At 41.6% G+C, this 14,539-nt stretch overlaps 1 protein-coding gene across 3 annotated transcripts in view; it reads right to left on the reverse strand.

The window, feature by feature from the left end:
* Window positions 1–14,539, reverse strand: part of KCNQ1 (potassium voltage-gated channel subfamily Q member 1) — a 598,641-nt gene that overhangs the window by 235,928 nt on the left and 348,174 nt on the right. The gene's annotated exons all lie outside the window — the stretch shown is intronic.

The raw sequence follows: 14,539 nt of genomic DNA on the forward strand, positions 1-14,539 counted from the left end.
AGAGTAATTAATGAAGGGAAAATGGCTTGTTATGTTGTGTTATGATAACTAATGTTAACCATTGAAGTAATTGTGTTCATTTCAATGGGATTTGGTGTTGTTTTAGCATAAATGGGTGTAAATTTTGGGGCTCAGGAACGCATAAAATTTTTTCACGCTGAAATTAATGGTAATTACGTTTTTGACTTACGAGAATTTGCCCTAAGAGATGTTTTTCAGGAATGAATTACCCTCGTAAGGCGGGGGAAGAATGTATATGAACACATACTTCTTCTGATCAAGGCAGGAGAGACCCCTGACCGACTGGGAAAAAATACTTATGAAAGTAATATCAATCAACAACAATAACAGAAAAGGAAACAGTGTTCAATCTTGCTCCAGTGGCTTCTTGGCACTGCTTTGATTGCAGCACCTACAGTAAACAGCAGTGTGTTTGTGTGCAAATAACATTCTACTGAATGATGTTTGCACCTGTGTAAACTGACATCAATATCTTTTTATTTGGTTTATTTAAGGAGTTCACAAGAAACACCTGCACCTACTCAGGGACAGATGACTCCTCTTATTGATTTGAAAGCAAGCATGGGGAAGTGGAGAGGTGAGAGTTCCTTGAACGCATTATACAGCTTCATGTATTTCTCCTGGATCTAAAAGAAGTGGAGGTATTGCTGTAATTCTGACCCCCAGTTTGTAAGCTAGTAATCACAAATAAAATGCAGTAAACCTACAGGTTGCTGGATATTCAAATATTCTAGATAATAGAGAAGTACACCTAGCAATGCAGAACACTAAAGTAAAACAAGATTAGATATTAAGAAACAAACAAAAATGTATGCAGAGTACTTTACCAACAACAGTGGTATTGTACACTGTAAACTTATACTGTATTTGTTGTATTTATTTGTGTTTACTTTCACTATCCTGTACTTACGGAATATGTAATTAAATTTTACTTATGGTTAAAATGTCAGTTATATGAGAGTTCCAGATGATAGAATGCTGAATATGAAAGAGTTTAGTGTAAACAGAATGTAGAATATTGTAAAAAAATAAGTGATACATTATGGGAAATGGCACTGAGAAAACAAGAGTGAACCTTGTCCTCTAACACAATCTCAGGGAGGGTGCCCCCTATACAGTGCCTTTAAAAACAAAAAAACAAAAAAACAAAGAGGAGCCAGTGCTCAGTCCCATGGCTGAGGCACCAGTACTCAGTAGTGGTGTGTACCTGCACAAAAAAAGCACTGCCCCGACAGCTCTCTCATGGCAGCACAGAGGAGAGACACCATTAGGCTGCTGAGAGGGAACAGTTGATAGGAACATCTACAGGAGGGCTCCCTATTCCTTACTGACACACACACTCTGACTTTTCCTCCTCTTTCTCATTACAGTCAGGTTTATGCTGGGTTGGCAGCTGTGGAGGGGCTGCCTTAACAATGGCAGCAACTTGGGCTGCCTTCGTTTGCTCACCACCTCGTGCTGCTGTTCTTAGAGAGTACAGTGTCTTGGACACCACAGCACTTGATTTGGGGAAAGAGAATATCTAGAATCTTTTAACTCCCCCCTTAAACTTACAATTAAAATGCAGATATTAGGAAATTACTAGGTTTACTTTTTGGTTTTGGTCAAAAAGCATAGTGAGGAAGGCTCCTTTTAAAGTATTTTGGGAGTATCGGAATATCACGAGCTTGCTCTTTCAACTGCTATACAAGTGGAAATATGGGCTTCGGTAAATAACTTTTGTACTCATTAGCAAGTGACCTGCAGACGAACAGCTGGTTGCTTTCTTATGATGACTAGGTTGCGTGTACTACTTCCCGGTTTAGCCAGTTAAGCAGCTGAAGATGTTATAATTTAATTCCTAATGAAACACAATCCTTTTTATTTCTATACAGTATCAATAAGATTCAGTAAATCATTTTGTGGTTCTGTATCAACTAGAAGCCAAACTAGGAAGCAAAAACAGAGAAGATTTAAAGCAAGGCAAGATTTAATACAAGGAAAGTATTTCTGAGGAAACTCAGAGTGGAAGGAGAGTGTTCCAGATGGATGAGACAAGCAGAAGTGAATGATTAACCACCTATGGAGAGCTTCTGGGCAGGAGACAGGGAAGAGACCAGAAATGGAGGAGCAAAATGAGCTGTGGTGTACAAAGTAAAATATGCTCAACAGAATAGCATCTATTCTGAGCAACTGTCTAGCATCCAAGATAGAACGAAAACAAACAAACAAACAAACAGGATGCAGCAAGCTCCTGGAGGTTTCTGACAATGAGCAAGTACATTTGGAAACTGAAAACTGAATAGGAAAAAAAATAAGTGACAGACTTTGGGCACCGTGAAGCCTGATCACTATGGCTATGTCCACATTTGCCCCCTTCAAAGAAGGGGGCATGGTAATCAGGGTGATGGGAGATTATTAATGAAGTGCTGTGATGCACATGCAGCACTTCATTAAGCAAATTCTCCCCCACAACAACTTTGAGCTGTCAAACTTCAAAGTGCCAGCATGCTGTGTAGCAGGTTGGACACTTCCAAGTTGCTGTGGGGGAGAATTTGCTTAATGAAGTGCTGCATATGCATTACAGCACTTCATTACTAATCTCCCATCACCTTGATTACCATACCCACTTTGAAGAAGGGGGCAAGTGTAGATGTAACCTATGCCTGAGGGAATATGCAAACTAGGAAAAAACTGATTGGGGTCTGAAAATAAAGAAACTCTCTGGGACATGAATGGCCTTGTTTCAGTGCAACGAAACAGTTAGTCGTGAGGAAGTAGCGGGAATAGAACCCTTTTCACTTGAATTTGCTGGGTACCCTCTCGACAGCTCCTATGGACAGGAGGTGGTCCACCCCTCACTTTAACAACATCTCATGAGAGAAGTCCCTGAAGAGGGACTGGGTAGAGGGGAGTGGTTGGTGGAAGGGTGCAGAATGGAATGGTATAGCTCTCAGAAATTACCTCCAGCACCCATTTGTCTGTGGTGATGGTCTGCCACTGCTGGTAAAATGGTCTGAGGCAGTGATGGAACAGATGGTGCACTAGCTGTTTGCACTGGGTGATGAGTGTAGTGTTGCAGTCCTTGACATAGTAGTCAAACCTGCTGCTTTGTGGTTTGTGGGGCAGGGTTACGGCCTCGCATGTTACTTCTCCTTGGGGCTTTTTGTTGTTGTTGATGCCTCAGGTCATAGCCATGTTGGTGATATTGAGGTTGGCAATTGTAGCGGTGCTGATATGGGTAGTATCTTTTCCTCCTATACACTGGGGGATACATACCCAGTGTTCGCAGAGTAGTTCTCGAGTCTCTACTAGTGTGTAAAACTGTATCTGTAGACTCTTCCACCTTTGTTTGAAATTCTTTAGGGACGCCAGATGTTTGTAGCCAGGAGACCCTCTTCATTACGACTCAGTTTGTGGTAGATTGTGCAGATGTGTACTCAACGTCTAGAGCAATTTGAACTCCCGTACATGAAGCAGTATAGCCTTCCTGGACCATCAATTTTAATATGGGTTTCTTGTCATCATCAGGGAGATATTCCATTAGGGACGTCAGTTTTGTATAGTTATCAAAGTTACGACTGGAAAGGTGAGAGGCATAATTTGCCATTTGTAACAACAGAGTAGAGGATGAATAGACCTTTCATCCGAATAGGTCTAGCCTCTTAGCATCCTTATCTGACACTGCAGATTTATACTGTGGTGTCTTCGATCTTTGTTGTGAGGACTCCACTACAAGAGAGTTGGGTTGAGGGTGGCTGAATAGGAATTCCATACCCTTAGAGGGAATGAAATACTTTTTGTCCACTCTCTTATTGGTTGGTGAAATAGAGGAGAGGGGTCTGTCAAATATTATCCGCAGTCTCTGTAATAGTGTCATTTAATGGAATGGCTATCTTGGATGACGTTGGAGATCTTAGATTCTCAAGAAGCCTATGCTGCTTTTCTTCTACCTCCGCAACTTCTATGTTCTGTGTCTGCATGACCCTCTTAAAAAGCTCCTGAAATTTTCTAAGATAATCAGGAGGGGATATATCACCCAGGACAACTGCCTCATCCAGAGATGATGAGGACACATCAGCTTGATATGCCTACAGTTGCTCTTCCACAGTTACCTCTGGCTGCTCCTCTATGGGTTCTGGGGGAGCAGGGAGCATCGGTTCTAGGCATTCTCGTGATGAGGAGTACTTATGCCTCTTTGGAGATGGAGATTTAGAGTGTCTATATGAGGAACGTGAATCTGGAGATCTGTCCCCAGACCTATGATAATAGCATTCTCTGTAGTAGTCTTCACGATGATATGGACGCAAATAATAATAGCATTGTGATCCTGATGAGGAAGATTGGGAACGCAAATGTCTCATTCCACCGGTATGTTGGTGGAATGAGTAAGGTAGATGAGACTTACTCAATGATGGAGGAGGAGATGAGGATGTCTGGAAAGAGTATTCACAGGACTGTTGTGGTTGTGAGATAGGAGAGGGAGGCCTGAGCCGAGGAGAAGGAGGCCTAAGAAAAGGAGATGGAGGTCTGAAGAATTGTGATGGAGGCGTTAGAGGCCATTCAAGCACAACTGGTTCTATTGGAAAATTATGGAATAGTGGCAACGACATAATAACCAGGTCAGGAGAAGGGCTATGGTGGCGAGTTTTGATCTATGTCTTTGCAGGCTGTTGGGCTGTATGGCCGTCCAAAATTGAAGAGTACGGTGCCGACAGAACTGGTGCTGACATAGTTGGTACTGCACTTGGTGCTGCATGCCTTGGTCCAGAGTCTGTCCGTGCCAATTGTTTTGATGTTGTCAGCACCAACCTTGGTTCTGATGTTCTCAGTGTGGCTGCTGGCCATATCAAGATCTTAGGTGCCATGGATTTACACACCGGTTCCACTGGTGCTGACATTGTCTCGGTGCCGGGTACAATTGCCCCAGTGCTGCAGCTTCCAGTGCCAATCGTTACGAGGTATGTGAATTCCTCAGTTCCGAGGCTTGCACATGTGCCTGTGGTACATTCGCTGGCTCCTGCTTTCTAGGCTGTTTGTCCCTTTTAGATGTAGAGGGATCACGGTTTTCAACCTCACTCGTCCTGCTGATAGGTAACACTGGAAAGGATCAAGTGGGAGAGGATCTCTTTTTCTTCTGGCCAGAGAGAGTTAATGAGGCTGCTTTGAGGTTCTGAGGCAGTGATGGACTCTTGGAGGAGGGGCGTCAGCTCAGACTTCATAGGCTGAAGAGCCTTGTTAAATAAAATCATCTATAGCCTCATCTCCCTATCTTTTCTGGCTCTTATAGTCAGTTTGGAGCAGTGGGAACATTTCTGAGGTATACGGGCCTCCCTCAGGCAGCAAAGGCATTTGCTGTGTCTATCGGAAGCTGCCATGGCTTCACGGCATGAACCACACCTTTTAAAACCTGTCGCAGGCATTTTTTTTTCCTTTTCGTTACAAATAATAATGGTATATATATATAAACATATATCTATACAATATATATTTTTTATAATATCCAAGAATAGTTAAGTACTTAATAGTCGTAAATGATAGTTAACAGTCAATAAGAGCCACTCTTAAGCAATTTGCAGATAAGTTTTAACTTGTTAAGAATTCCTTCTTCCTCCCTTTTTTCTCCTTTTTTTAAAACCATATATAATAAGAAGACCCTTAAAAATACTGTAAAAAGAGGTAAAACAAACTATTTATAGGCTTTTGTTTCAGATGTGTGTGGAGCACAACTGAGGTCCATCTGCAGCTGCTGATGGTTGAGAGGAACTTCCTTGGACCAGAATGCGCACGTGACCAAAACTATTCAAAGAGCCCGGTGTGCTCCTGCATATGTGCGGTCTGGCTAACTATGGCTTAAATAATCTTCAAACTGCAGCACCAGGGTGGGCCCAACATCTGACACAAAGCACTCATGGGGACCAGTCGAAGAAGAAAGTCTCTTCCGGAAACATGATCACACTAGATTATGAAAATGAATCCAGAGATTTGTAAATCACTGCTTCATTTAAATTTTCGATCTTCCTTGTTACATTCCTCTTAAGAGGAATGCAGTGTAGCTGTAGCCCTACTGTTGTTGGTAAATAAGGTACTCAGCAATTTTTTTTTTGTTTCTTAGTATCTAATTTTGTTTTGCTTTAGTGTTATGTCTTGCTAGGTATACCTCTCTATTATCTAGAATATTTGAATATCCAGCAACCCCCTGGTCCTGGGCTGCCGGATATGAAAGTTTACACTAACACAGCAAGGACACAAACTCTTAAGGTGCTCATCACAAACTGAAATGTATCAAAGAGGTAGCCATGTTAGTCTGTAGCTTTGAGAACAACAAGAAGTCCTGTGGCACCTTACAGACTAACAGATATTTTGGAGCATAAGCTTTCATGGGCAAAGACCTGCTTCATCAGGTGCAACAGGTGCATCTGATGAAATGGGTCTTTGCCCACGAAAGCTTATGCTCCAAAATATCTGTTAGTCCAAAGGTGCCACAGGACTTCTTGTTGTTCTGTTTGAAATGTGGTATCTCATGTTAAAATTTTATGATTTCTGAATATGTGACAATTCATGGAGAAAGTCGAGTAAGTCAGGCAAAATGCAACAAAAGGCAATGGGAAAACCACCATTCCCATCCCACTCCACCCAAACTCAATAATGGACCAATTTTGCTGAAATATATCTCACATAAAACAACTAACAGCGTGTCTCTTTTCCAGTTATAATCAGCCTTGAGTAAAAGGTGGCTGATATTCAAACATCGCATTTTATTTGTGTGAAACACACTTTTCCCCTCTATTTTTACAATACTAAAGTACCCATTTCAGTACTTTAAATAGGTACTTCAGTTCCACTGAAGTCTATGGGGCCTTCATGACCAGTACTGTATATTCCTGTCTGGAGTTCATAGATTTATATAATTTAAGACTAAGAGAGAGCATATTGAGCTTCTAGTTCAGTGGTGGGCATCCTGAGGCCCATGGGCCACATTTTGTTTATCACTGCCCACACACAGAATTGTCAGATTCTTCTGGGTTTTGTGTGCATAGTTTTTCCTACCAGTATTACTAAAGTGGCCCTCACATAAAGGAAGAACACGTGATGTGAAGGGCAGGCTGATTGCACACAACACTGCAGCCAATCAAAGTGTTGTTATGCTTCAATAGGCACACCCTGCAAAGTGTATGCAAGTGCAATTAGGAAAACTACTGTAGACCAGGAAACCGCCTTGGTTACAACAATTTTGCAGCCACTGAGATAAAGGAGGTCGACTTGCACAGCCCACTCACTAGCCAAAGGTTGCTCCTCATGGGAAGTGGGGACAGTCAGAGTGTGTCTTCTGGCCATCTGCTGACTGATTTTTATTAAATCCTTGATAATTCAGTTACAGAAGAAAAAGATTTCTGCTAACTTTTCCCTTTTTGTTAATGCCCTATTTTTTCTTCCTTCTGACTAGAAAAATAGATGTTTGCTTAACATGAGAGGGGAATGTGAGCAATGTAATGTGGGAAGATGATGTCAAAGACCAGTGAATATACCCACAATGTTATGGAGGATGAGGAAACTGTGGAATAGGTTCGCACAACTCACTACTGCAACAGTTAGTGTTTGCCAATTGAGAGTGGCAGCAATAAATTGACATTGTGAGTAGTACATGGGGAGGTGAGGATAGTCAAAATCATATTTGTAAATTCCAGAGCTACAAAATCAATATTAATAAATTTGATTTTATCATGTTGCGTTGACACAGCCTTAGTGTATACCTTACTTCCACTTTGATTTTGTTTAGATTCAATTTCCAGACTGTTATTTTTATGCCTTTGCCTGCTAAATTAAGGAGTCGTCTACTTGCAGCTATCTTCTTCCTGTGCAGGTACTTCTAGACTGCAGCCAAGTCATTCAAATAGACTGAGCTCCTTAAGTCTCTTTCTATAAGGCATATTTTCTGGCTCTTGAATCATTCTTATGGCTCTTCTCTATCACCTCCAATTTTTCCTCTTTGAAATCTGGGCACTCATTAGCATTACATACAAAATTTACATGACCTCCCTGCTAACACAGTAGATCCCCGTCAAATTTCCTGCACAACTTTGGGGAGCTAGGAAACTGACTAGGGCACCAACTCCAGTGATTGGAGGGGAACTGGGGACCAAGTGGCAGACTAGGTCCTGACTCTCCTCTGCTTGCTGTGCCAGGAACCTGACCAGAGCAGCTGCTCTTGACATCTTCCCTGCTCCTGTCAGTGGCGGCAGCTGAGAGCATACTTTTGTGAAAGCTGCCGCCACTGACAAGAGCAGCTACCACCCCTGACAGGAGAAAGGAAACCTCTCCTGTCAGAGGTGGCAGCCCAGTCAGCTGCCACCCCTGACAGGAGCCAGGAAATTGACCAGCTGTGCTGGTCAGTTTCCCTACTCCTCTGAGTGCCAAGGAGCTTGCACCACTCAGAGGCACGTTAAGTGCACATATCTTGGGGGTCTACTGTACTTGATATTCCCCTGATTGTATATCCAAGGGTAACATTAGTACTGCTAGCCACAGCACTATATTGGGAGCCCAAACACCCTCTAATTTTGTTGTTGTTGTTCTAACAACCAAGGGGTACTCCTTAGCAGAAGGCACAAGGTTGGCAAACATTTATCATCAGATATTTGGAAATACCAAACATTTTGGGACAGACATCACTGAGCACCAATTTTTAAGAGGTGGATGATTATCTGTCAGCCACTGCATCCGCATTAGATTTTGACAGTCATTTGCTGGGATAGCAAAGAACTGTACGTGTTTCGAGGTCTGCTCACCTAAGAAGTTTTTACTTGTGAATTAATATTTCCTATGAATTTGTCTCAAAACAGTATGTAAGGACAGGACCAAGTAGCTTAGTGTCATGCACACGCTGGGAATCCACAACCAATGATCCAGCTATAAACATTTTGTATAGGATGTTAACAACAAACTGATACTGCAAATAAGGGTACATGGCTAAACTGCTTATTAATCTGCTCTCAATTTTCTGCTACTATTTTTCTACCCTGTGTATACTTTGCCTGGACCAAACTTTTGGAATGCTGCAGATCCTTGTATATAACTTAAAGTCAATGTCCTTTCCCATGAGTTGGCATATTTGGAGTGGTTTAATGTTTTTTAAAGCACAGTTTTGTGGAAGCTGGTGGCTATTCAGAATGCCAAGGGTGAGCCCAGTTCCACATAATTAGACATTCTCCCTGCTGAGAAAATTTTAATTAGCTGAGATGACAATCAGAAGGTCATCATAATTAAAAGCTCTCTTCTCAAGTTTTCACATACAAATCCTTTTCCACCTTTGCCAGTTTTAACACAATTTATTGGAAAGTTCAATCTAACCCAGATGTTTGCTGACAGAAATTTTACAGGTGATGACAGGATTCCACTAACTCAATGCATATGATTTTAGTTAATATTATTTTTGAGAACTTTTATTCTGTTCCTAAACCTATATGCTGAAGCACTTCTGTGAAAATCCTCTCCACTGAAGCACAAGAATGAAATAACAGTATGTGCATGAAATTTACACATCTAATTACACCTGCACTCAGGAGTATGCTAGACAGTATATTTCCTCAGAAAACACTATCTGGCGGTACAAGACAAACTGGAAGTCTCAGGATCAAGCTTGGTCTACACTAGGCAGATAAGACAACTATAGATACGCAATTGATTTACCTGGCCAACTTCACAGAGGGAGGTTGATGGCAGAAACTCTCCGACTGACCTCCCTTACTCCTTGCGATATTGAGGAGTACAGGGGTTGATTGCCAACCACAGATCAATTTTGCATGTCTCTAGCAAGCATGCAGAATCGAACTCTAGAAGATCAACCCTCACCAGTCTATCTTCCACTTAATGTCAGCATACCCTCATATTCATAAAGTCACTTAGGTATCTAAAGATACAGATGAAGTTTCTAGGAGGATTTTCAAAAGCATCTTTACAAGTCAGGTTGAAAGCTGATGACAGTTTGGACCCCGACTCACTCAGGTACAGTTCTGTAATTCCTTTATTCCTAGTGGATATGAGTTTAGATGACACTGACCACTACCACTGGCAGACTTACTTGCACTCCCAGAGACAGGCTAGGGTTAAATGGGTGTAGGAAGTGAACTAACTTCTGACCCCTGATTTTAGTTAGCCAGGTGACCAGGGTGTGGTCAAACTTCATGTGGTCTCATAAAGTTTGTTTACAGTCTCCTGTCCTGTCTCTCAGTGTTCTGTGCTGTTATTTAGCTGTAATTTACCCCTAATTGTTTTCTAACAGCCCAGTAAGCAGTGGAAGTGTTGGGAATGCTGCTAGACAATATTGACCTCCCATGGCCTGGTAAATTCTCTCATTCAGCCCAGGTCCGGTCCCAAGGGTGCCAGACGAAAGAGGTTCAACTTGTAGTATACTTATTGCAGCAACATTTTATCATCACAATAAGACACAATGGGTTGCATATAATGATCCAGTTCATTGTGAATGCCTCAAGGCCAAAATACTTAGGCATGTCATTATTAGACCATAACATTTAGTTTACAGAAGAGAAGAGTGAGGGGTGATTTGACAGAAGCCTTCAGCTTCCTGAAGGGGGGCTCTAAAGAGGATGGATAGAGTCTGTTCTCAGTAGTGATGGATGGCAGAACAAGGAGCAATGGTCTGAAGTTACAGAGGGAGAGGTGTAGGTTGGATATTAGGAAAAACGATTTTACCAGGAGGGTGGTGAAGCCCTAGAGTGCTTCACCTAGGCTGTGTCTACATTACCACCTTCCTTCAAAGGAAGGATGGTAATGAGGCTGTTCAGAGTTTACTAATGAAGTGCTGCCGTGCATAGGCAGCACTTCATTAAGCAAATTCCCCCCCCCACCCCGCGGCAACTCCGAAGTTTTAAACTTCGAGCTACCATCATGCGTCTAGCCGCGGTGCACCCGCTGGTACTTCGAAGTGCCGGGGCATCCTAAGGAGTAAGGGGACTTCGAAGATGCCTCGGCACTTCAAAGTACCGGTGGGTGCACCGTGGCTAGACGCATGCCGGTACTTCAAAGTTTAAAACTTCGGAGTTGCCACGGGGGATAATTTGCTTAATGAAGTGCTGCCTATGCACGGCAGCACTTCATTAGTAAACTCCGAACAGCCTCATTACCATCCTTCCTTCGAAGGAAGGTGGTAATGTAGACACAGCCTTAGAGAGGTAGTGGAATCTCCATCCTCCATGACTAGGGAGGTTGTGGAATCGCCATCTCTGGAGATATTTAAGAACAGGTTAGATAAATGTCTATTAGGGATCGTCAAGACAGTACTTGGTCCTGCCATGAGGGCAGGGGGCTGGACTTGATGACCTCTCAAGGTCCCTTCCAGTCCTAGCATTCTATGATTCTAAGTTTTTTAAGCCCCATCTTGACAAAGTCCTGGCTAGGATGATTTAGTTAGGGTTGATCCTGCTTTAGGCAGGGGGCTGGACTAGATGACCTCCTAAGGTCCCTTCCAGCCCTAGAATTCTATGATTTTATGTGTGATAGATCAGAAGAGATCCTGGAAGATTCTTAAGTGAATTTTTTTTTGTTGCTTGCTTTTAAAAAATACTTAACACAAAAAATCACCCTAAGGAAATTTTGTACAAAAATATCTAATTTGAAATAGTATTAATACTAATAAAAGTAGTATTCTGCCTTGACTCAGAATAAGGAACAGGAAATTCAGAGCAGAGTTTGAAATTCTTTCCTTAACCAGCCTATCCAAAATGACAAAGCAAGTAGGGTTGGCTAATAATTCAGTTTTACTTTACAATCAGCATTTTTATGCCTCTTCTCAGCTTGACATTGTTTTTCTGTCATTCACTTTAGATTTATTTTTTTCTAATTGTGTTTACCTTTTGGGCCATAACGTCTTCCACAGTCACTAAAATTTAACAGTCTCACTCATTTACAACAATCCTTTGATTTACAGCAGATAGCTCTACAATATAAAACAATCTCAGAGAAATGGAGGATGATTTGGGAAGTAATTATTTGACAACCTCAGAAATTTTTGATATTTGCTCACATTTGCTCTGTTAAACCTCATTTATGAGGAGCCTCTTCAAAGCACGGAAACTGGGTTTGTCCACAATTTTGGGCAATTATGAAGGTGTGATTTCTAAAGTGCACTAATGTGTTGTGCATTAATTAGTCACTGTAGATCATGATGGTGTACTTTAATATAATACTATTTCAAAGAGCATCGCATTAAAGCCCAGTAAGGAACAGTTAGGCCGCATCTATACTAGCAAGTTCTTTTGAAACATTTTTCAAAAGGGGGCTCTACTGAAAGATCCTGGGGACCATCTACACAGAGAGAGCATTTTTTGGAAAGTAAATTAAAAGACTGCAGAGCTCCTTTCAAAGGCACTCTTCCATTCCGGTTCAGGAAGAGCTCTTTCTTTCGAAAACTCGTTTAGAAAGAAAATGTGCATGAACACTCTTCAGGGCCCTTCTTTAAAAAGAGCAGTCCTCATGGCACCTGATTTTTTGTTCCCTGGCCCGTTCATTTGAAAGAGCAGGAGCTTTGTGGATGCTCTCTTCCGAAAGAGATCTTCTGGAAGGGCTTTTTTTCAAAAGATCTCTGTAGTGTAGGTGTAGCCTTAGTGTGAACCAACAAGGTCACATTAACTAATTAACTCTTCAGAGAGTGTTAGAACTCATCCCCTTAGTATGTATTACCGCACTGGGCACACAAACCTTAGAGGCAACTATCAAACAAACACTATGCTCAGAGTGATCTCTCTTTGATTTCATGCCAGTGCACTTTTTGTAACAATACTAATGAGTACTGGCACCTTGGCAGCCCCAGCCTCAGGATTGGCTGGGGGAGGATTGAAGGGGAGCTGACTGAATACCAGCTGCTGGCTCCAGTGTGTTTGTTTGTTTATTTTAAAGTCCCCAGTCCTTGTAATAACTGTAACTCCTTTTAATTTGGGGTAAACCTTTCAGTTGAAGAAAATCTGTCCTTCCTATGCAGTGATGGCTAGGATTTTATGGCTTCTCTTGCCATATTTGGACTCCTCGCATTTTGGAATCATGGGATCATGTCAGAACCTCAGCAGTTCATGTGGTAAGTTTCGAACTTGCCTAGTTTTTCTCCTAAATCATATGTGCTAAAAAAGTTACCTTTCTAAACAGAAAAGCTGAGAAGTCATGTAATCACCTGAGTCCAGGAGCTGGGGTCTATGAGAAACAAATTAACATTGCAAAATTTGCAGTAAAACTTGAGAGCGTGGTGATATTGCCTTGCAAGTTGTGATCTAGAACCACAATATTTTGCATATGCTGCTCCACTCATTATGTAGAAATTAGGAGAACCCAAGTTATCTGTACATTATGTTGAGGTATCTGTTCAATAATAACAGAAATTGTACTATTTGTGCACAAGGTCAGTCACCAAAGAGTTAACAATCTAGATAAGTAACATACTGTACAAATAAAAGTAAGGGAGGAAGGAGGAAACTGGAATCAAATTTAATGTGATCAAGTGTCGAATGAGTCTTAGTTACTGTTTTATGTTTTATTTAAAATAAATTTTTCCACTTGTCTAGTTTAACACTGCATGGGAGAAAGGACTAAGGAGGAAAGTGAGATTTAAGGAGAGACTTGGAGGATGTTTAGAAGAAATGGTTTTGTCGCTTAGAATTCATTTGTTTTAAAATAATTACACCTCAAACTAACTCAGACATTAGACCTTGATAAGGAGTATATGTCTTCACAGCACAGTTAGCCTAACTCATGTGTCAGAGACCACACAGCAAAATCCTAGCCACAGAATTGTGTCATCACTGATTCCATACTTGTGCATGTGTGCCTGGTGCCATATCCCAAAGTTCTTTGTGTGGAGAAGGTCTATGATTCCTTCCCAGCTAAGAGTGACAGTTGCAGGAGAACTTGTCTGTCCTTTGCAGTTAATTGTGTGGTGGCCATTTCTTGAAACCCTTCCACAGAGTTGGATGCCAGCCTGAGCTAGAGTGCAGCATGGGCTTTAACGCTTACCCCCAGCTAGCTAAGCTAGCCCAGACTTAAAGCATCTCCAAAGCTCAGTCAGAAGGCTTCCTTTGTGGATAATAGGGAAGGGCTGGGCTAAAGCCCATATAGAAGCCTGTGTTAACTGTGCAGTGAAGACACATCCTGTACGTGTCAGCTTTCAACCTCAGTCCTTTTTGTGACGCTATATACACAAAAAATAATTTATGTGGTGTTTGTTTTGCAGTAAGAAGTCTCTCTCTCCACCTCCCTTTGCCTCCCCCAGCACTTGCTCATTGGTAGGTAGAGTGCTCAATTTCAAACAGTAACTTTTGGGCAAAAGGCACAAAACTTCAATCCCAAAAAACTCTGTTTCAAAATAGGTAGGCTGATTTGTAACTGAAACTGTAGTGGAAATCATCGTGTGTTACTAGGAAAATGTTTTGAGCCAGGGTTATTTCACAAATCAAGTAATCTCTCACTTCTTTAGCACTACACATATTGCTCTTCTCATAATGCATTAGAACAGCCTACTTGAAATTAAAAATAT

Source organism: Carettochelys insculpta, chromosome 6 (genome assembly GCF_033958435.1).
Source record: "Carettochelys insculpta isolate YL-2023 chromosome 6, ASM3395843v1, whole genome shotgun sequence".
Classification (NCBI taxonomy): Eukaryota; Metazoa; Chordata; order Testudines; family Carettochelyidae; genus Carettochelys; species Carettochelys insculpta.